The sequence below is a fragment of the Bos grunniens genome, chromosome 14 (assembly GCF_055505025.1).
Source record: "Bos grunniens cultivar Pamir isolate PY7600 chromosome 14, Bosgru_T2T1.0, whole genome shotgun sequence".
NCBI classification, from domain to species: Eukaryota; Metazoa; Chordata; class Mammalia; order Artiodactyla; family Bovidae; genus Bos; species Bos grunniens.
The window spans coordinates 58,006,010-58,028,956 of NC_141178.1; the positions used below are offsets into that span (position 1 = coordinate 58,006,010).

Below are 22,947 nucleotides of genomic sequence, written 5' to 3' on the forward strand. Positions count from 1 at the left end.
GTGAACTGACCAGTACCTGTGCAGTGACTTATCAATGGCAGACTCCAAATAAAGCGATGTGACTGGTCATAGGTCAAGCTGACCCCTTGCTATTTACTTAGAGATTTACAGACTGAAGAGCTAGCTATGAGGTTTATAGTTCATGTAACTACAGCTAATATACTGCAGTAACTGAAATGTGGGCTGTGGCTTTAAGCAACTGGTTTTATTCAGCTAAAACATGTAACGGAAATTCATGCAGAGTGGAACCATGTACATGGGGGTAGAATTCAAATGCATCAGCTTTCTTCCAACTCCATGGGCTACGACAGAGTATTTCCTATTTGTTTAAGCTGGGGCAGCTGTCAAGTTCCTAAGGTTTGCATGAACATTCAGAGGTGAAAAAGACATCTGAATCTAGGAAAAATGAAACATTCTGAAAAGTAACCACCCATCAGGCAGTAGAGCTGTGATGAAACCCAGGTGTATCCAGCACCAAAACTTGTTTTCCAACTTTAGGTAACATGCAGCCCGAAGCGATTTTATGAAAATGGCCAAAGTCTTTGAAACCATCCCCTCCTCCCTGTCCCAGGGCACCTGGTTCTGCAGGTTACAGCTCTGGGCTGCACCCATCCGAGGAGGCTCTCATCTCCCAGGAAAGGCAAAGCAAAGGCAGACTTCTCTTTCTGTACGCAACTGCTAGTACAGAAATCCAGTCGATGATATGACAGTCATCTTTGCCCAAATTTCTTTCCATAACTGAAACCATGTATTCTGCTTTAAAGTAGCCAACTGCTTTAAACCAGAATACATGGTTTCAGTTATGGAATAAAACTAGTTTAATTAAATAAATTAAATTTATTAAACTAGTTTAATTTAAATAAAACTAGTTAATTAGTTAATTTAGACACAATCAGAAGCAAAAATCAGACATGAAGTATATATAATTTTATGGAAGATCAAATTATGTAAACCATGGTAAGCCTCTAGCATTATAATCAAGTTATACAATAAGAAACTGGCTTGGTCAGATGGTAAAGAATCCACCTGCGATGCGGGAGACTGGGTTTGATCTTTGGGTTGGGAAGATCCCCTGGAGGAGGGCATGGCAACCCACTCCAGTTTTCTTGCCTGGAGAATCCCCATGAACAGAGGAGGCTGGCGGGCTACAGTCCATAGTGCCTCAAAGAGTTGGACACGACTGAATGACTAAGTACACACACACACACACACACACACACACACACACACACTGTAGATACAGGCTTCCCAGGTGGTACTAGTAGTAAAGAACCTGCTTGCCAACGCAGGAGGTTTAAGAGAAGTGGGTTTGATCCTTGGGTTGGATCCCCTGGAGGAGGGCATAGCAACTCATTCCGGTATTCTTACATGGAGAATCCCATGAACAGAGGAGCCTGGCGGGCCACAGTCCATACCAGACATGACTGAAGTCACTTAGCAGCATGCAGGCTGTAGACTCACTCTAAAACAGAAGTGAATGGATTTGTGGGAATATCCTTTGCAGCTCCGTGTCATCTTTTCCCAGTTCTGTGGATCAGAGGCAGAGGAACTCACTCTGAGTTCCACTGAAGCAGTGGCAAAGTCATCTGCCATCTGCTTCTGTTATTCTCACTCTGCTTCCATGTAAACACATTCTTGAAAAGCGTTGGTGAAGAAGCCAGCATTGTTGAGAGAAAGGAAAAGTAAGATGAGCTGGTCTAGAAAATAACTAAGCAATGTTAATACAAAAGGTTTCCTTTCCTTTCAAGTTTTAGATACAGGGCCTAAGACCACTTAAATGGAATATATTTGAGTTAGCAAACTCCAGCTTTTTGCTGTAGCGTCTGCCCTGGGGAAATAAAACACGTGGCCTGGGATTGTTAAGACAGTTACTTCGCCTCCTGGCTGGTGGGCCCAGACTTGCAGGATCAAGGAAATGGGTACCAAGAGATACAAACGCTGGTGAACCTCCAGATACCATTTAGAACCTGGCTATCTTGCTGCTGGTAATATAAATCCACCATGATTAAATTGAAGTTCAGCAGCACACCATCGAGAAATCAACTCCTAAAATATGGAAAATATTAGATTTTGGAGGAAGTCAGTATACCTAGATTGGAAATCAATATAGCTCTAATTAATAATATCTTGTGGTTTATTCTGACTAAATACTCATTATAGTCATGGCTACTTTGGGATTAAAATGAAATTATCACTTGGTGAAAAGGTTAGAAAGATGTTTATAGTGATTTCATTGCCATTTGGGAGTAACAATTGCTGGCACAAGTTTAGATACAATTAATTTATTCTTTAAACAAGGTTAAGCTGGTATAATTAGGAATAAGTGGACCCGCAAGGTCATGAACAAGCAGAGTGTTCAGTGGAGCTGCTGCGTCAGGAATGCTCAGGACTCCACTTTAAATGCAGCCACACTGATTGGGCTTCCCAGGTGGCACCAGTGGTAAAGACCCCACCAGCCAATGCAGGAGATGTAAGAGACACAGTTGAATTTCTAGGCTGGGAAGATCTCCTGGAGGAGGAAATGGCAACTCACTCCAGTATTCTTGCCTGAAAAATCCCATAGACACAGGAGCCTGGCAGACTACAGGCTATGGGGTCACAGAGTTACATGACTAAAGTGACTTGGCACGCTTGCATACTACATTAGGCAGCCCTAGGAAATGAATACAATACGTGAAATACACTCAACAGAGAAAAGAATCAATATATGACACCTACATACTGCCCTCTGTGAAGGCGTCTACCTACCTTCACAGGGAATAACAATCTTACGAAACTAAACTACAACCTGTACCCATCAATTGAACTAGTGACTATTTTTTCCAAAGTTACTAAGAAAACACCAGATTAAGAAGTGTTGGTTCGGAATATGCTGTCTGTGAATGTGTATGTGATTGAGTACTACACAGAACCAGGAGAGAGGCTTTTTACCTTCCCTGAATTCCAAAAGATTTTCCTAGACCCTGAGCTACAAGAGAAGAGAAGGGAGAAAGGGACAGAGGTTAGGGCAGGGAAAGGTTTAGCCAGACAGCATCGTGGGAGCACGCTGTAGAGGCAGAAAGCCTGGACAAATTCACAAAACATGACTGGGACACTGAACAAAGGAGTGGCATTTTTGAACGATCAGCAAGCAGGAAAGAGAATGAAGGGGTGGACAGAAATCAACAAAATTTTTAAAAATGAAAATAACCATGTAAAACACACAGCCTTCATTAGTCCCTCCTCCATGTAATACCATATACTACATGATAGAAAAATCACATATAAATAAATATGATAAAAATACACACTTTTCTCAGAGTTTGAAAAACATTTAAATACTCAAAATTATTTGTGTTTAATTTTTTAAACTTATTAAATATTCATTTTAAAAGCTATATTAAAATATTTAAGTATATCACAATTAACACTACTATTAATGTATAACCTTGAATAGTTCTGCACATTCCTTTAGATGCTATTCCCAGTTTAAACCAAGAAATTTGCAGGAATACAGACATTGCACAGAGAAGATTTTGAACAATTAATCATCCTGTCTGAGTAGGGACAGCCCCTCCATTAGGAAGTTGAGATTTCAAAGAGAAGGTGAGTGTCCTGGCAGGGGTTACTCTGCCTGAATGAAGTATGATTATTAATCACATCGAATGTAATACTTCTCAGATGAGACGTGTCGATCTGTAATTTGAAAGGAATGCTTTACTTTCAATCATTATAACTATTCAAAAGTCAGATAGTAATCTTGGATACATTTTTAAAAATACTAGTAGAGAGTTAATGTTCCTGGAACTACCCGGAAGGGCTTAGAGACTAGTAAGTGCGTTTCCATGGTAACAGACCGCTTCGCTGTGGAGAGATCACACATCCCTAAAACCTAGCGAGCACAAGGGCAAGACAGAGATCTGCATTTTGGCTTTTCAGGGTCACTATCCATGGTAACTTTGGCAGGATTTTTATCCTTATGAGGATGCATACAGCATTCATACTTAGAAGCTGCCGAGGCTTCAACTGCTCCTCTTCTCCAGGGTGTGGATAACACAACATGAGAGGGTGCTCTGATGGTCAGTGGGGGTGACAAAGTCACCCACAGATTTCCCTTTGCTTCCTGCTATGATTTACAGCACCTGCTTATCCAGTCTTGATGCTGAGTCCCCAGAGATAGGACAGGCTGAGCTAAAAGGAAGGACCTTCCAACAGCCTTCAAGGAGACCAAGTGCATGGGTGGCCACTGTCCAGCAGGGGCTCTCATGCACACCAGCTGGACAACTGAGCCATGACAAATGGCCAAGTGGTCATGAGAAGGAGGGAGCAGAGAGGATGAGGGTCCGCTTACACCCCGACTGCCAAAAGATGTATGGATGCCCATGACCTGACGTAGGCCATCAGCAATCCCTGACCTAGGGCGTCTCCATGAGGGATGGTGCTAGAAAGAAAGGCCTCCACTTGCTTTGTTTCACTGGCAGTTCTGGCTGGAGAGGTGAGTATGAAAGAGGTGAGTATGAAAATACCCCTCTCTCTTCTCTTCTGGAGCTCACTTCTAGACGGGCGCTGCTCTAACCCTCTGCAGAGGTCCACCCAAAAGCAGTGTTTACTTGCGGGACAAGGGTCCAACCAGACCTACAGTCATGGACCCAAGGGGAAAGCAGTCCCATGGGGACAGGACCTGTGTGTCTCATTTTCCTCCTGATACAGGGATCTGAACCACATGGTGTGGATCAAGTGAGAAAATCCAGGTAGAGCCTTAAAAGGAGGCAGAATGCACAGCTGTTGTTAGTATTGTTAATGTTTTTCAAATCAGGCCATGTCCTCTGCTAGGCCATGTGAGGAAGAACTCAAGTCAACCTTACATAAATGATGAGAGGAAAACACTGACTTTCTAAGAGTGTGCACAGACCTCAGCCTTTCTTTTGAACAAAACAAGTTCACTGCAGCTGAATCTTGCTAAACTGTGACACATTTTGGGAAAAGGTCAGAATCATACATCAGGTATAACAAACAAAAATTTCTAAAAGATCAATCACAATTTTAGAAATGTTACGTTTCTAAAGTAAAAAAAAAATTGTTTCAATAGTATTTTACTTTTATGAAATATATTTTTTTTCTAAAAGATGATCTCCTGATCTAAAAATAAATAAGGGCCATGTGACTTTTAAAATGAATAACTTTCATTCAGAAGTAAAAGTTATTATCAATGTCTCCATACTACACCTGTTTCTCTAACGCTGTGTCATATCATTACAATGTTAGCAGGTTTACAGTGTTGCTCCAAGCGAGTGTCTTTTCAAGGTAACACAGTTATTTTGGTTCTTATTTTGGTTGTAATCCATTTATCACACCAAATAGAATAACTGCCAAGTGTGATCACAAGTGCTAATAAAAATAAAAATGACCAGGGAAAGAAATGTATCTTGAGTAGTAGAAGATTATGGCTTTGAGCTCAGATTCTACTATGTCTTTTTTGAGGAAGGGTAAAACCATAAAATCAAGACACCCCAAAGTAAATCAAGTCACAAAACTAAATGACTGTGAATCTAAGACACCATGTTTTCAGCACCACTGCCGAGGGAGGCAGCAGTCAAATATAACCCTTAAACAACTAAATACATGCCCTACACAAAGGACCAGGTTGAGAGAGATCTCTAAGTTCTCAGAACTGCAGAAATCACAGCTTAGCCACCAATGACCTTCAAGTGATGAAATCCTTCATGATCCTTGCCTGCTGAAGCCCCCAGCTTCACGGGGACAAGGCAGGGAGGCAGCCTCCGATGGCAGCATCGGAACCAGAGAGTTGATGTGAAATAAAACCACTCGTCTGTGAAGGTTTTACTTCAGCTTGTCCTTGCCCTTTGTTGGAGCATTTCATTGTCATCCTAAAACCTCAGAGCTTTATTACAGAGTTTTCACCATTGCTAAAGGAATATTCATGGCACCAGACTCCGCCGCTATCAGAGACAGTATTTATGTCCATGAGAAGATAAAACTGTTGTTACAAGGGAAAATGTCACAGATTTACAAGCAATCAAATTTACAAGGCAGCGAGTGGACGTGCCTGGGTTTCACCTTGGGAGCCCTCTGATCCAAGACCTAGCGTGAAGGCCAAAAAATCTGTCCTTCATGGTTCTGGGGACAAAATATCACTTCCCCTCCTGCAGCCCCTCCTCACACTCCAAGGAGGGGGCTGGCCAAGGACGAGGGCCTAACTCAGAACTGGCTTCAGTGTTCTCGAAACTTGCACACAAATTTCAGTGCACGCAATCAAGAGAGAATCATGTTTAAACCTTTCTAAAATCTGAGAAATGGGAGAAATAGAAATTGGTTTATTAAAGTAAGTGTTCGTATTCATGAAAATGAATATGTTAGTGGCTCAGTCATGTCTGACTCTTTGCGACTCCATGGACTGTAGCCTGCCTGCCAGGCTCCTCTGTCCAAGGAATTCTCCAGGCAAGAATACTGGAGTGAGTTGCCTTCCTTCTCCAGGGGATCTTCCTGACCCAAGGATCAAATCCAGGTCTCCTCATTGCAGGCAGATTCTTTATTGTCTGAGCCATCAGGGAAGCCCTATAAAAAGAAGCATATATAGTCCCTCTCCTCAAATCTCTTCTAAGACTAAAGAGGACACAATGCATTATGGAAAGAAAGGGGACCATTTCATCGAATTCAAAAGTGAACTGTGAAGGATGGCACATTCTGTCTGGAAATGTCATTTTATTAGAGGAGTTCTAAACTAGATATATGACTTGAAAGCATCATTTGGGCCCTGAAGGGACTGGGAATACAGCAAGTGGGTAAAATAATGAAGACAGCCATGGAGTGACCCTGGGGAGGTTAGAAAATCTGGCCTTTCATACAGACTCTGAACATACATATGCAGGCAAAACGTTTTAATGGAATAACAGAAAGTTGTGATTATCCCTTACTATTAATTATGAAATTATTTGTAATCCTAGCATACTCTACCAGGTATAAAGCAGGTGAAAGTGAAAGTGTTAATTGCTCAGTCATGTTCCACCCTTTTCAACCCCATGGACTGTAGCCTGCCAGGCTCCTCTATCCATGGGATTTTCCAAGCAAGAATACTAGAGTGGGTTACCATGTCCTCCTCCAGGGGATCTTCCTGACCCAGGGATCAAATCTGTGTCTTTTATGTCCCCTGCACCGGCAGGCAGATTCTTTACTGTCTGAGACACCAGGGAAGCCCAACATTTTACTATTGATAATTTATTCATGTTTATATCAACTTCATTGATATTTCAAAAAATTGGCACTGGCTCCTAGAGACCAGAACTTTGGGTGTAGTAAGAACTTTGGGACTCAGCTGTCTTTGAGGCAGTTTTCAGCTGCAGCTTTCCTCAAGCTGAGATCACTGGGGCATCAATATGTAACACAGGCAGACGCAGAGGGTCTGGGATGGAGCAGAGCCTCATATTCCCAGTACTTGAAGAAACAGAGTTCAAAAACCACTGACGAAGGTGAAGTCATTCTACGATGGACTCAGGAGGTGCTGGTCTCAGCAGAGATCTGAGATCTGGTCTTGGAGCCAGGATGGAGCAGGAGACAGAAGGGCTTGTATCCTGGCTCTTTCTGCGTGAGACAGGCTACTCTGAAGTGTCACTGTCTCTCAGGCGTCTGCCTCCTCGTTCGAAATGCTAGGATAACAGTTCCCCCATCGCCAAGCGGATGAAGTGAAAGTGCTTGGTAAAATGTGTAAGTCTGTATGAAGAAAGCAAATGGCTACTGCTGATCAGGAGCCTGCAGTCAGAGGGCTGGGAACAAAGCCCATGGCTCGTATCCCTGGTGGGGGACAGGAGCGGCATTCTGGCCCTACAGTGAGGACAGAGCTGAGGGACAGCACTGTGCCTTCAGGGCTACCACATGATAAACTCGCCTGAAGGGGATTCTGTGGTCAGAGAAGCCTTCAGTACATCTAATCTGCTAAAAGAATATGCTTCCTAAGAAGGAAAAACACATTTGCTTCCAAAGTCTGAGAAACACCGAGCACAGCAAAAACATCACACGTGACACACTTTGGCACGTCGGTAAGGATGGGGCTTCTCAGGTAGCACAGTGGTAAAGAATTCCCCTGCCAATATAGAAGACGTGGGTTTGATCACTGGGTTGGGAAGATCCCCTGGAGAAGGAAACGGCAACCCACTCCAGTATTCTTGCCTGGAGAATCCAATGGACAGAGGAGCCTGGCGGGCTACAGTCCATGGGGTTGCAAAGAGTTGGACACAAGTGAGCACAATCGAGAGAGAAGGATGGATCTGCACCCAAACCAGGGTTGGAATCTACCTGCTTTGTTCAACAACTATGTGCTGTGAGAACCTCAGGAGGTGATGCATACGAGGGACTTAGCACCACGCCTGGCTGCTGGGAAGTGCTGGGTAGATGCCAGGCACAGCCCCAGCTCCACAGTCTCCTACTTGTGCCACGTCACATACTTCCTTACACTCTGCAGCTTTCCATCCATTAGCAAGCCCGTGTCTTCACTTCGAAATGCTCTGGCTCCAAAACGCGTTCGAGAACTTCACTCTCTTTGGTCCTTGGTAAGATCATCACCTTACTGACCTGGGAGGAGACTGGAATCTGGAGGCCGTTTGTATACATCACGGCAACAAGGCACAAGCAGAAAACAGAAGTCGCACTCTCCACGACATACCCTCAGAACCACACGGCCGTCCTACTCACAGACATGGCTAAGTGCCAATAAAGTCACTACTTATTAGTTTAAAATTTAAGAACACTTCACGTAGCACTTCCAAAGTGGGTTTCAATAGCACTAAAAATAAGAGATCGATTGGATGCAAATGTCTAATTATCAAAAAGTGCTCTGAAACACAGTCGTACTTAAGATTAATAAGACACACTGCAAACACACATAATGTCAAGTGTCATTAATATAGTACAATGAGAAACCCTAAAATGCTGCAGAGCTGGCATAAAGTGTCTTCTTCAATTCCTGCTTCTTAATGGGAGATTTAAGGTCACGGGTTTATACAGTTTTTCTCAATCGTACTGAGTATCTCTTCCTCGAATGCTTAGTGACTGAAGAATGTTTAGAATAAAAGAGCTGCTCTTCAAGGCCCCAAATGAGGCACCAGACTCCACTCTCACTCCTGGAGGCCACCTTAGATGGGCGGCATGTCCCGCAGTGAAGTGAGCCCTGTACACAACTGACGGACACCAACGCCATGTGTGCAAACCAGCAGCGCTAGGAATGCAGCGAGGAATAAACAGCTGCACAAAAGCAGAATGCGGCACGTTACATAACAGACATAGGTCCTGGGCCGCTGGCCCTGCTAACCCCCACGTGGCCACGGCCTATATCTGCAGACACGTCACATTCGCACAGCAGCAGACGAGAAACCTACAACCACCCTCTACACGTGCAGAACATCCTTAGTTCCGTTAAAGCCCACAAACTGTTCTCAGGCCTCTATCATGTTAGAGGCTGTGCTGGGTTCTAAAGACACACTGAGTTAACACAGAATTCCCACCCTTACACCTCTTATAATCTATGAGAAACTAGTAGAGGCAACTTCCTGTAACACAAACCAGATCAATAAGCACTCTTATGTCCTCAGGTGGGCATCCCTGGTGGCTCAATGGTAAAAGAATCTGCCTGCCAATGCAAGAGACATGGGTTTGATCCCTGGGTTGGGAAGATCCCTGGAGGAAGAAATGGCAACTCATTCCAGTATTCTCACCTGGGAAATCCCATGGATACAGGAGCCTGGTGGCCTACAGGGGTGGCAAAGAGTCAGACGAGACTTAACAGCCAAGCAACAATAACAACACGTCCTCAAAGAATGAGAAAAGGACCTGCCTGCACTCACAGATTGAGGCACCATGAGTACACAGAATATAAGTTGTGAATAGAAGCAGATTTAGGGATAAGAAGGGCCTCCATACAGGAGAGGAACGCTGATCCAGGCCCCACAGTGAGTGGGATCTTGATCCAGTTTCTACTTGAGCTTCTTGCTATCAGTGGGTCTGTTTTACCTCTCAGAGGAGATGCTGTAATCTTTCTCTTGATTGTGTTTCCACATGTCTATTTAGATGTCAGTCTATTATGGACATTTAAGAACTGACAATTGCTTTCCATTTTGTGTTAGTGAATAAAATTGTTATTTTCGTGGCAGGCTTCCTGGGTTGATAAATAGCTTCTTCCCTCTCCAGGAAGTTCATCAGGACACAGAACTCCACTAATGCAGCAAAAACAACCTGCAGTCTCTTCTCGGATTTCAGCCCCAGCCCACGTCCTCCCGGTGTGCCATGTGGACACCAGGGGTGGCTTGTATGGCACTGCTCTTAATAAACAGCAAACAACTGAGAGCCTGGGCAGTGTTATTTATTTTTAATTGAAGGATAATTGCTTTACAATACTGTGTTGTTCTCTGCCATATATCAACATGAATCACCCATAGATATACCTATGTCCCCTGGCTCTTGAATCTCCCTTCCACCTCCCACCCCATCTCACCCCTCCAGGTTGTCTCAGCCACTGGTTTGAGCTCCCCGAGTCACACAGCGATTTCCCACTGGCTATCTATTTTACATATGGTAATGTCTAAGTTTCCATGCTACTCTCTCAATTTGTTCCACCCTCTCCTTCCCTGCCCGCCGTGTCCACAAGTCTCTTCTCCATGTCCGCGTCTCCATTGCTGCCCTGCAAATTGTTTCATCAGCATTATCTTTATAGATTCCATAGATATGTGTTAATATATGATATTTGTTTTTCTCTTTCTGATTTACTTGTTTTTCACTTTCTTACAGCTTGGGAAGTCTTTGCATTAAGGGACAAATTTTATATCAATTTGCCATGGAACTTGAGAATCATATAAATACTTCAAGCAAAAAAATAATTTCAAGACTATTCATAAATGTACCTGGTATATATTTAATTGTGAAAAAATTTGAATGAATGACTGGCAAAAATTCTTGGATTTTGCTCAAAAGCCTCTTTTTTTTTTTTTTAATGGAAAAAGTAAGTTTTACAATGGGCCTCAAAGTAATTCCCAGACTCTGGGAGACAGGAATTGATAAGGAATTCCAGGCAAGGAAAAGCTCACAAACTCTGATGAGCAAAATGTGTGGGGAACAGGAGGAGAGAGATGGACATTGACTTTAGATGAAGGTGGGTAGCCCGGTTGAGAAGTGGCTTTAATTACCAAGCTTCCTGGTAGCTCAGCTGGTGAAGAATCTGCCTGCAGTGCAGGAGACCCCAGTTCGACTTCTGGGTTGGGAAGATCCCCTGGAGAAGGGATAGGCTACCCACTCCAGTATTCTTGCCTGGAGAATTCCATGGACAGAGGAGCCTGACAGGCTACAGTCCATCGGGTTACAAAGAATTGGACACGACTGAGGGATTTTCACTTTCACTCTGACATTTATAGGTAACGTCAGAGGTAACCAGAAAGGTAACCAGAAAGAAGGGCTTCCCTGGTGACTCAGCGGCAAAGAATCCACCTGCCAATGCAGGCGATTTGGGTTTGATCTCTGGGTTGGGAAGATCCGCTGGAGGAGGAAATGGCAACCCTCTCCTGTATTATTGCCTAGAAAATCCCATGGACAGGGGAGCCGGCAGGTTAGGGTCCATGGGGTGGCAAAAGAGTCAGATATGATTTAGTGACTAAACAACAACAACCAGAAAGAAACAGGATTTTGGAGCAGTAAGTAACAAGAAGAAAACAGGGCTTCAGAATTTTCTGCTTACTAAGTGGACTGGTCTGAGAGCAAAGACTAAGGCAAGCTGACAAGCAAATGGCAAAGTTAGGAATGGAGCTGTTTGGTGACAAAGAGATGACAATACCAATGCTCGGGACACAGGGAGGCAAGGTTTGATGCCTCTGTGTGCACATGGGGTAAAGAACCATGAGTTCCGTTGGTCCAGAGGAGGGTCCTTCCACTGACTGTCCTAGTCAAAGCTGCTTCTCTTTGACAAAGGATGTTGCTGAGCCCAGCTCTAAGTCTGTCTTTCGGAGCATCAGGCCCATGAGACTCAAGTAAAAGCAAGAGATCCAACATCTTAGGCTCGGATGAACCTACAAGAGTAAGTCTGTCCAAACACCCCAAAAAGACCAGGTGCAAGAAAGAATTTCACCTCCTCTGCCAAATAGGAGGAAGTCCCCAAAGAAGAAACTCAGATTAGGAGGATTTTCAGGTTTTCTGTTTTATCTGTGAACCCAGTACCTAACAAAATAACAGAAATGAATATTTAACTACATCTTTTTTTTTTTGATTTTTAAGCTTTACATAATTGTATTAGTTTTGCCAAATATCAAAATGAATCCGCCACAGGTATACATGTGTTCCCCATCCTGAACCCTCCTCCCTCTTCCCTCCCCATACCATCCCTCTGGGTTGTCCCAGTGCACTAGCCCCAAGCATCCAGTATCATGCATCGAACCTGGACTGGCATCTCGTTTCATACATGATATTTTACATGTTTCAATGCCATTCTCCCAAATCTTCCCACCCTCTCCCTCTCCCATAGAGTCCATAAGACTGTTCTATACATCAGTGTCTCTTTTGCTGTCTTGTACACAGGGTTATTGTTACCATCTTTCTAAATTCCATATATACGCGTTAGTATACTGTATTGGTGTTTTTCCTTCTGGCTTACTTCACTCTGTATAATAGGCTCCAGTTTCATCCACCTCATTAGAACTGATTCAAATGTTTTCTTTTTAACGGCTGAGTAATACTCCATTGTGTATATGTACCATAGCTTTCTTATCCATTTAAATTTAGTTTTTAATTGGAAGAAAATTACTTTACAGTGTTGTGTTGTTTTCTGCTGTACAGCAATGTGATTGAGACATAATTATACATATGTATCCCCTCCCTGTTAAGCTTCCCTCCCCTCCCCCTACCCCACACCTCTAGGCCATCAGAGTGCCAGGCTGGGCTCCCTGTATTATATAGCAACTACCTTTATCCTAGGTGTCTTACTTATGTTTTGGCTACTATATATATAATATGTATATATTATATACATATATCAAATGCCATAGACTGGGTGGCTTATGAACAACAAATGTTTATTTCCCATAGTTGTGGAGGCTGGACATCCAGGATCACGGGGCCAGCATGGTTGTGTTCTGGTGGGGATCTCTTCTTGGCTGCAGCCTCCCCACTGTGTCCTCACATGGCAGAAGTGGTGGGGCTTCTCCTTGGAGCGTTCTCTGTAGAGGGCACTAATCTCATTCAGGAGGGCCCCACCCTCAGGACTCCAGCACTGCCTGGAGGCCCCAGCTCCTAACACCATCACAGGAGCCACCCAGAGTTCAGTGTAGGAATCTGGGGAGGGACACACACCCACTGAGACCACAGCATTGGGCTACTGAAGAAAGACCAGCGTGGAGAGGATACTCCAGTGCTCAAGGATCACACAGTCCTGAGCAGTGTCATGTGGTTTTGAATGTCAGTATTCAAAACACACAAATGCTTTCTCAATCACAGTGATGCAGCAGACACCCAGCAGGCTGGAGAACAGACCAGACAGGAGGGTCTGATCACTCTGAAGGTGTCTTCCTCTCTCTCTCATGCACCTGCTCTGACGCCCTCTTTATCACTTGACTTTTTGGCCTCTTCCCTTTTGTTATTCATTGAGAACTTGGCCTGGTTTCCAGCATGTATGCTCAGTCATTCAGTAATCTCTGACCCTTTTGTAACCCCATGGAATGTAGCCCATGCCAGGGTCCTTTGTCCATGGAATTTTTCAGGTAAGAATACTGAAGTGGGTTGCCATTTCCTACTCCAGGGGATCTTCTCAATCCAGGGATTGAACCTGCATCTTCTGCACTGCAGGTGAATTCTTTACCACTGAGCCTCCAGGGAAGCCTCTGGCTTCTAAGGTCTCATAATATTCCACCAGGCAGCTGTGTTCTCTGGAAACCTTCCCACCCCTTTCCCCATAGCCCAATTTTCCTCAACCAATCTTCCCATTCCATTTATGACTCTATCAGTAAGCAATGATATTCAGGTCTGGGGTCTGACAAAAGAGTCAAGGTGGACCTGGGTGTTATACCCAGCGTGTGTCTGGTCACATGGTCACCCTCTGTATGAGGTTAACCTCTTTGATTCTTGTGCCATTGTCTAAACCACAAAGACTAATCTACAGGACATGTGAAGACTGCAGGGGGGCTGTGACCCCCGCTCCAGAGCAGGCCTTCCATAGACAACAGCCTTAACTTTTCTGCTACTCCTTGCAGAAAAAAACTACATTGACAATGAACTGACTTACAATGTAACAGACATTAATAATGAACAACAAACTATACACACAGCAACCTACAGAATATGTCTTTCATTTAAGAAAAGAGCATTTTAAGTATGCCAAATCACTTAATTGGTAATTTAATAATTTAAATTGCAATCAATAGTGGCTTCTTGAATTTCATAATAAATGTGTGCTGCTGCTGCTAAGTCGCTTCAGTCATTTCTGACTCTGTGCGACCCCACAGACAGCAGCCCACCAGGCTCCCCCTTCCCTGGGATTCTCCAGGCAAGAACACTGGAGTGGGTTGCCATTTCCTTCTCCAATGCATGAAAGTGAAAAGTGAAAGTGAAGTCGCTCAGTCATGTCTGACTCTTTGTGACCCCATGGACTGCAGCCCACCAGGCTCCTCCGTCCATGGGATTTTCCAGGCAAGAGTACTGGAGTGGGGTGCCATTGCCTTCTTCGAAATGTGTGCTAAATCCTCACAAATAGAGGATTTTTTTAATAAACTTTATATATATAAACTTTATAAATAAAGTTTATATAAATAAACTTTATTTATTTATATATATTTTTTTAAGATTTTTTTATGTGGACCATTTTTAAAGTCGTTATTGAATTTGTTACCATATTGCTCCTGTTTTATGTTTTTTATTTTGGCCACAAGGCATGGGGGATCTTAGCTCCCTGACCAGGGATGGAACTTGCACCCACTGCATTGGAAGGTGACGTCTCAAGCACTGGGCCACCAGGGAAGTCCTAGAGTTTTATTTTGGAGAGGGGAATATCCCTATTTCTATTCTCCCAAAAGTCTATACAATTTTTATGAGAGGAATAAAACAACTGAAATCCCAGCTGCTATTTCCAGAGGTTCTCCCCATCTCCCTCTTCTTTTCTAAAAGGCAGCGAGCCAGGTCAGGTTCTTGTTGGCGGCCGGCTCTCCCTGGCCCCAGTAGACCTGCTCAAGGTCAGCCTTGCCAGTTTCGAGGAGCCACCTGACAGGCCTGGTGCAACCTGAGCTCGGTCAGAGTCACTCGCCTGGCAGAGAGCTGATGTGGGAAAAGGCAGAAGTCAGAGATGAGGGCATGAAAGGTAGATGAGTCAGGGACAAGAACTAGATTCCTTTCTGCAGATGACCAGCTTCGTGAGACACTGAGATGGAGAAGAAGCGATGTGGAAAGCTAGCAGGTATGCCCGGTCAGGGCCATTTAACACACAAACAAGCGTGCAAGGTTGTTTCTGCTGCCAGCAATCTCAAGTCCCCAGCATTTATGCTCTAAAGGAACGAAACTCCATCCCGAGAGGTTTTGAAAAAGGTGACTTTCTGGGAGAAGACTGACTTTATCAATTACTTAAGTTTGATTAAGATAACAAGCAACTACAACCAAAGGGAACATTATAACTTACTTCCTGAAATTCAATCACATGAATAATGCACAAAGGTTGGTGGCTATGTGTCCCCAGAAAAGTGACTCACATACACATTACACAGGAGCACTGAGCTTCTAGGCTGAAAACACTCAACCGTTTGACCCAAAGAACATGATAAGGTCATTTTATGCCTGCCTTTTCTCTTTTAGTTTCCTTAAAGAAGGGACCACTTTCAAAAAAAAAAAAAAAAAAAGACCCATCTTGTACTTTTAAAACATAATAATCTTAAATGAACCCATCGAGGAGTGGTGAGAAATGTTAATGACAATAATAATACATATTCTTCATAAGGCGACTTATTTGGCATTTGTAAACTCAGAAAAGAACAAAGTTTTAACAAACTTTACAAGTGAAAATAGCCTAAAACAACTGAAAACATTTGTACAATAAGACAGAAACTATGCTTTTCATAGCAATCTCTAGAGTACTTTTTGTCTGTTTCTAGCTTAGCTAAGAGAAAACTGATACAAAAACAATTTAAAGTAACTAGCACACAATGGGAGAAGGCAATGGCACCCCACTCCAGTACTCTTGCCTGGAAAATCCCATGGATGGAGGAGCCTGGTGGGCTGCAGTCCATGGGATCGTGAAGAGTCAGACACAACTGAGCGACTTCACTTTCACTTTTCACTTTCATGCATTGGAGAAGGAAATAGCAATCCACTCCAGTGTTCTTGCCTGGAGAATCCCAGGGACGGGGGAGCCTGGTGGGCTGCCTTCTATGGGGTCGCACAGAGTCAGACACGACTGAAGCGACTTAGCAGCAGCAGCAGCAGCACACAGTGACTTGGCATTATTTGAGAATTAGACACAGGGGCCCAGAGCCAGAGCTTACAACGTGGCGACACTGTGTTAATGACTGACAGGGTTGACTCCTTTCTCATCTCCCCGATGCAAGATCTGGCCAAACAGTAATACTGACAAAGCTAAAGACAATGATGTCTGTGAAGGTAACTCACTATCTCCTCCAGGCAGCCTATCCAGGAGGCAGGAAGAGTGGCCCTACTCTTCCAGGCCTACACTTGCCCTGACACTTCCCGTGGCTGCCATGTGACCTTCCCCAAATCCTTAGGAGTGTGTCTGTATTCTTACTTGTGATGTAGGTAACTGAGGCTTGAGGTGAAAGCCACTGGCAGGGCCGGTAAGCAGAGGAGCTGTTACACCTGTGTCTACTCCGCCTCCCATGCCCAGCAGCCGGTAAGCAGAGGAGCTGTTACACCTGTGTCTACTCCGCCTCCCATGCCCAGTACTTTCCTGGTTACTGTGCATGTGTGTTCAGTTGTGTCTGACTCTTTGCAACTCTATGGACTGCAGCCCTCCAGGCTCCTCCATGGGATTCTCCAGGCAAGAATACTAAAGGGTACGGCCATTTCCTCCTCCAGGGGATCTTCCGACCCAGGGATCAAATCCACATCTCTTCTGTCTCCTGCAGGCAGGTTGTTTACCACTTGCGTCACCTGGGCGGCCAATTCCCTTACTGTCAGGAGCCAGCTGTTGGGTGGAGGGGAGAGGGATGGTACAGGGAATCATAAGAGGGATGAAGACGCCCCTTGTTGCTGGGGACTTGTCCTGCTTTTAGCACTTGAAAGTCTCATATTCCAGAAAACTCTGCACTTGAGTGCAAATCAAGAGGGGTGGGTTCCTAGAACAAGTGGAGTTGGGAAGACAGGCTCTGTTGGAGGCAACCTCCATAAAACCCACCTGTGAGCAGGTGCCTTTCTATGACCTGGGGGCTGGGAACAGGAGACGCTGAGTTTCCTCCAGCCAAAAGGAGCCCAAGGCTTTCATGTCAGAGCTTCTCACATCTGGGATAAGGTGACATGGTGATAACATTGATGGATTTCAGGGTAGATCACTGATACGTGTTGTTGGCTTTTTCTTGAATCTCTCTTTCCACACATTGTAGAATTCCACTAGGTAGGAGCTGATTCTTATCTGTCAGCCTGAGTTAGATGCTGAGACTGCTGGAGGCCAACACCATCTACCCAATAAAGTTCTGCATGATGCAATAATAAACAACTATAAAATGCGTGGTATGCTGTCCAGGTAAAAAGGTGTGTTACATATGAATGCTGGCAAAGAGGCTGGAGGAAGGCTGGCAATGAAACCAAAGCACGTGGTCACTCGGAGACATGGACACAAGGCTCAAACTTAGTGATTTCATAAGGGTTGCTTTCACCACCTGTCAGGTCCCTGCAGACCTGTGTTAACCAGAGAGCTGCCTCTCTTTCCTAAATATCCCCAACCTCATTTGGTGATGCTGGGATCTCAGTCCCTCTGTCAAAGCGGAGGAAGCCCCTAGACACTGATCTCTGCTCAGCCACTTCCTCAGCTCCGTCATGAGAAGATGTGTCTGGATACAGGAAGCTTCCACGCTCACCATCAGGAAGGAATCCGGTAGTGGTGTGGACGTGGGACAAAGCACCCAGCAATGTCCTTTATGTTGTTGTGTTATTCTTCAGTTGCTCAGTCATGTCTGACTCTGCAACCCAATGGACTGCAGCACGCCAGGCTTCCCTGTCCTTCACCATCTCCTGGAGCTTTCTCAAACTCATGTCCATTGAGTCAGTGACGCCATCCAACCATCTCATCCTCTGCCGCCCTCTTCTCCTTTTGGTTTCAGTCTTTCCCAGGATGGACACAAACATTCCATCCTCCAATACCTGCCCCACCCTCTCGGCCTGTCCCCTGGTTGGCATCGAGGTTCTGCCCTCTAGACGTGACTTCCCGTGGGAGGCTGTCCCATAGAGATCTCTGTGTCGCAAACCCCAGGGTACTTGCTGCTAGCCCCACAGCATTAGGCCAGCCAGAAAGCAGCACCTCATTCCCCAAGTACATAGTGCTTCTCACTGTTCATTCATTTCATTTTGTCTTCAAATTCATGTACTTCCAGATATGAGGGAGATTACTAGTAACTATTAATATGACACAGCCCTTAAAAGACTGTAACTGCCAGAAGACATGTCAACAACAACATGGAAACCCCTGGGAAAGGAAGTCATCATTACTCTTATCAATATTTTTGGTCCTGCAGGACCTCAATAGCAGAATGCCTTTTTTTTTTGCCAGATAGCAAAGTATCTGAAACCTCTGTCTCTCTGTCTTAGTGCCATACTGACATGGGTTTCAGAGAGAATCAATATCTTCTGCTCAGAATGGATCAAAACAAAGCAGTTGACTTACCTGAGAGGGGAATAAGTGTTTGCCCAGTTGCAGGCAGGAATCGCAGGGAATCCTTGCTCCCTTCAAGTACTCTCCACTGCACGAAATAGCTAAAAATAGAGGCAAAAAAGAGACGGCTATTGCTTTTCTATTTGACAAAAATAGGCAGGCTATTAACTGTACACAGTAACAGAAAATGACAATTCTTTTAAAACTTGGTCAATAACCTTGAAAGAAAACAGTAACAAACAGGGAGGTAAACCTAACTGCGCTAGTTCTTCTATAACCATTTCATTTACAAGCTCAGTGTTCTTGCTTTGACAACTTTTGCAAGGACATATTTAACCACAGACAGCAAGTGTAAAGGTGGTGGTGGTGGTTGTTTAGTCCCTAAGTCGTGTCCAGCTCTTTGCAACCCCGTGGACTGTAGCCCACCAGTCTCCTCTGTCCATGGGATTCTCCAGGCAAGAATATAGAGTGGGTTGCCATTTTCTTCTTCAGGGGATCTTCCCAGACCAGAGATCAAACACACATCTCCTGCACTGGCAGGTGGATTCTTTACCACTGAGCCACCAGGGAAGCCCCGAAAATCTGTCTAAATTCCATCAAATGTAAAAGGAGAGCAGAAGGCCTTAATCATAGTAAGGTCAAACAGAAGTGTTATATTCCAAGCCCAGGTTTTACGGGCTTCTCTTTAATGACCACATACAAAATAAATGATTGAAGTATATAAAAGAGCTAATTAAACAAATAAAAGAACCAACAGGCATCCAGTAGCAGATGATGACTCCTGGCAATGCAGGCAGTTTCAAAAGCTATCCCTGAATTACTAAGAGCACAACAGTTAGGAAGGTATTTTGAGATTCCTTTAAGAAGCATTTCTATTTCTTTATTTTCTAAAAGATTTTTTTCATGTGGACTATTTTTAAAGTCTTTATTGAGTTTGTTACAATATTGCTTGTTTTTTATGTTTTGTTTTTTTGGCCATAAGGCATATGGTTTCTTAGCTAACTGACCAGGGATCGAACCCACACCCCCTCCATTGTAAGGCAAAGTCTTAACCACTGGACCACCACAGAACTCCCAAGGATGCATTTTTAAATTACTGGATATATTAAAACTTTTTTTTAGAATCCCACATGATATAAATCTATCAAAATAAAAATACTTTCATGCAACAATCTAGTGTGCATTCTGAGAAGCAAAAATAGGAGGAAGAAAAGACATGATACTTTCTATTTATGACATTTATTACAGACCACAAATAAGACCACAAGTGATACTGAGTGCACACATGCGTGCTGAGTTGCTTCAGTCGAGTCTGACTCTTTGCAACCCTATGGACCACAGCCTACCAGGCTCCTCTGTCCATGGGATTTCGTAGGCAAGAATACTGGAGTGGGTTGCCACGCCCTCCTTCAGAGAATCTTCCCAACCCAGGGATCGAACCCACATCTCTTTTGTCTCCTGCATCTGCAGGCAGGTTCTTTACCATTAGTGCCAACTGGGAAGCCCCTAGAAGAGGCCTAATGTCTCCAGGCCAGGTTTTGGAGTGTCAACCCTGCAATATAATGCCAGACTCCCTTCAGTGCTTTTTTTTAAAAAAAAAAATTTATTTATTTAATTTAGCTGTGTTGGGTCTTGGTGGCTCTGTGGCACGTGGCATCCGAGTTCCCCAACCAGGGACTGAATCCAAGTCCTGTGCATTGCAAGACACAGTCTCAACCCTAGGACCACCAGGGAAGTCCCTCCCTCAGTGCTTCTGATACCAGAGTTGCCCAGGGAACCAGCCAGAAAGCCACCTGCAGGTACAACTCTGCAGCTCTTCACTTCACGGTGTCGACTGACCATTCCTCCTTTCTTTCCACTAGAACTTTCAGACCCTGTTCACTTCAGCTTCTTTGTGGAACATCAAGTTTTACATGGAAGGACTTTTCACTTTTAATCTGATTATCATTTTTCCTACTGTGATTATAAAACTCTAAAAGAAAAAGTTACAAAGCATCACTTATATAAGTAATGCTTTACTTTTAAATTACTATATGTTTTATACTCTAGTTCATGCTCACAGACCTATTTTTGGTAGGTCAGAAATGTCAATCATCAATAAAGAGCTATAGAATTATAAGAACAAAATGTTCAAGTGCCTCAGACACTAATTTTTACTTCTTTATCTCAGAAATACATAGATTTCCCTTCTTGTAGTTAAAAAAACTTAAGATGTGATTCATCTGAAGATAAAGTGCAGATTTTGTTACTTTGCAACAACACAAATAACAATTTATTTGGTGCTATCAGAAAAGAAAAATGCCCCTTTAGTGTATGTTAAAAGATCTTCTAGGATATCATAGTAAATCACTACACAATATTCACACACTGTTATATTAATGTTTACATCTTTAATAAGTTCCTTCTAGACACAGCAAGTCTCAGGATCCAAGCCTGAGAGTCAGCATCAGCCAGAACTACCTCCCTTGGCTTCCTGTGATGCAGAGCCTAACGAGATGCTCGCAGGGAGGTTCACAGGGAGTACGTTGGGCAACAATAATTTACTTTTAAGACAGTCAACTTCTTAGAATGCTCTAAGGCCAAGGTAATTTAGGAAGTGTTTTATGAGATTCAGAGAAGGAAAGGGGAGAGACAAGGATGGGATCACATCAATTAATTCCTCCCCAAGTGTCGGTCCAAGCCCGTCTGTGGGTAGGAGGTTACTTTCCACATCTGCACAGGGAGCAGGTCAGGCAAAAATGAAGAGGCAGGCGAGGAAGAGCAAAGCCAGGAACTGGACCATGCCCTCTGCCCCCTCTACGCAACCTGGTGAGATGTGACCAGGGGTGTGGTTTCCATTATCGGGGCGTCCGAAGAGGAAGTCAGAGCTGGCTGCAGAGGGACTCCTCCACTGACCATCTCACCAGACACAGTATCTCAAAACTGAGATGCCGGATGACAAGGAACCGCATCCAACTTATTACAGACAACACCCTATCACCACAAACGACAAACTTTCCCAATATTCCTTGTTCTTTTTTACAAACCATTATGTGGGAGAAAGAGTATGCCCCAGGAAAGGATTAGGGAGGGAATTTGCAGGGGCTGGGAGGTATGGGTGGGGAGGAAACCACAGTTAGTATTCTGAAGTTGTCCTCCACCAAAGAACACACTGAACACCTTGAGCCAGATTACAGCTTCAATTCAAAGCAATTATTTTAACCAGATTCTTAAATGGCAATGTCTGGCTTTTCAGGAGTAGGGAGATAATTCTTGACGGCTTTCAGATACCAGCAGGGTTCTCCACCGATCCTAGACGCATGGTGGCAGTCAGCCAGCCGTGTGACTGGTGACTCAATACACAAGTTTCTGTGGTCTCCACCGTCTGATACAGTGAGGACATCAATTTTTAAGTCTGGGGGCTAAACAGTGGCAAGGGGGCTCTTTCCCAGTAAAATAGAACTCCACAGAGTAGCTGTACTCTAGATACGCTGAAAAGCAAACACTTGGAGTGCATTTGCTTGCGTTTCTTTAAGCTCAGCCTTGGCTGTTTAAATATTTCCTCCTTCCCAATGCAACATCTTTATTACAGAATTCAAGATTATTTACTGTTTGATTTGCAAAATCATCCAGGCAACCACAAACAGAAATTTTTAAATGTTGTCAAACATCAAAGTGGCAAGAACCCCACCTTCTGTGATGTCAACTCCCCATAACAACATCCCTGTTAAACAAAGCCTGAGTCAAAAATTCTGTCTGGCACAGGGCAAATACACACCTTGCAGTGTCTCTGGAAGAATGGGATATGCAAACATCCTCTACAAGAAAGAGGCTTCATGAAAACTACAGAAGGGGAAACAAAGAGAACCCATCCAAAATGAAGGCTGCACAGATCTTTGAAGAAACAATAGAGGTTACTTCTGAAGCTGAGACCCTGCGCTGACACCAGGAGGGCCACGGCTCTGTCCTAATTAAAGTGTGATTCTCCGAACTCTCCTCCAGGGCTCATTATTCAGGAGAGTCCGGACCCGTACAAACAAAGTCGCCCGGGTACCAAAACACACCTCCAGAGACACCTAAATGGATGCAGCGTCGGGCTCCCCCAAACAGCAGAGAAACCAGTAAGATTTGCTCCCCAGCACTTG

The 22,947-nt window shown here is 44.1% G+C and overlaps 1 protein-coding gene across 10 annotated transcripts in view; it reads right to left on the minus strand.

Moving 5' to 3' along the window:
* FAM110B (family with sequence similarity 110 member B) overlaps nt 1–22,947 on the minus strand; it is a 142,222-nt gene that overhangs the window by 49,220 nt on the left and 70,055 nt on the right. For 8 of the 10 annotated variants that reach the window (XR_015140845.1, XR_015140841.1, XR_015140840.1 and 5 more), the window contains one exon: nt 18,836–18,924. The gene's annotated coding sequence lies outside the window, so the exon portion shown is untranslated. The other 2 variants (XR_015140843.1, XR_015140842.1) reach the window with 2 other exon arrangements.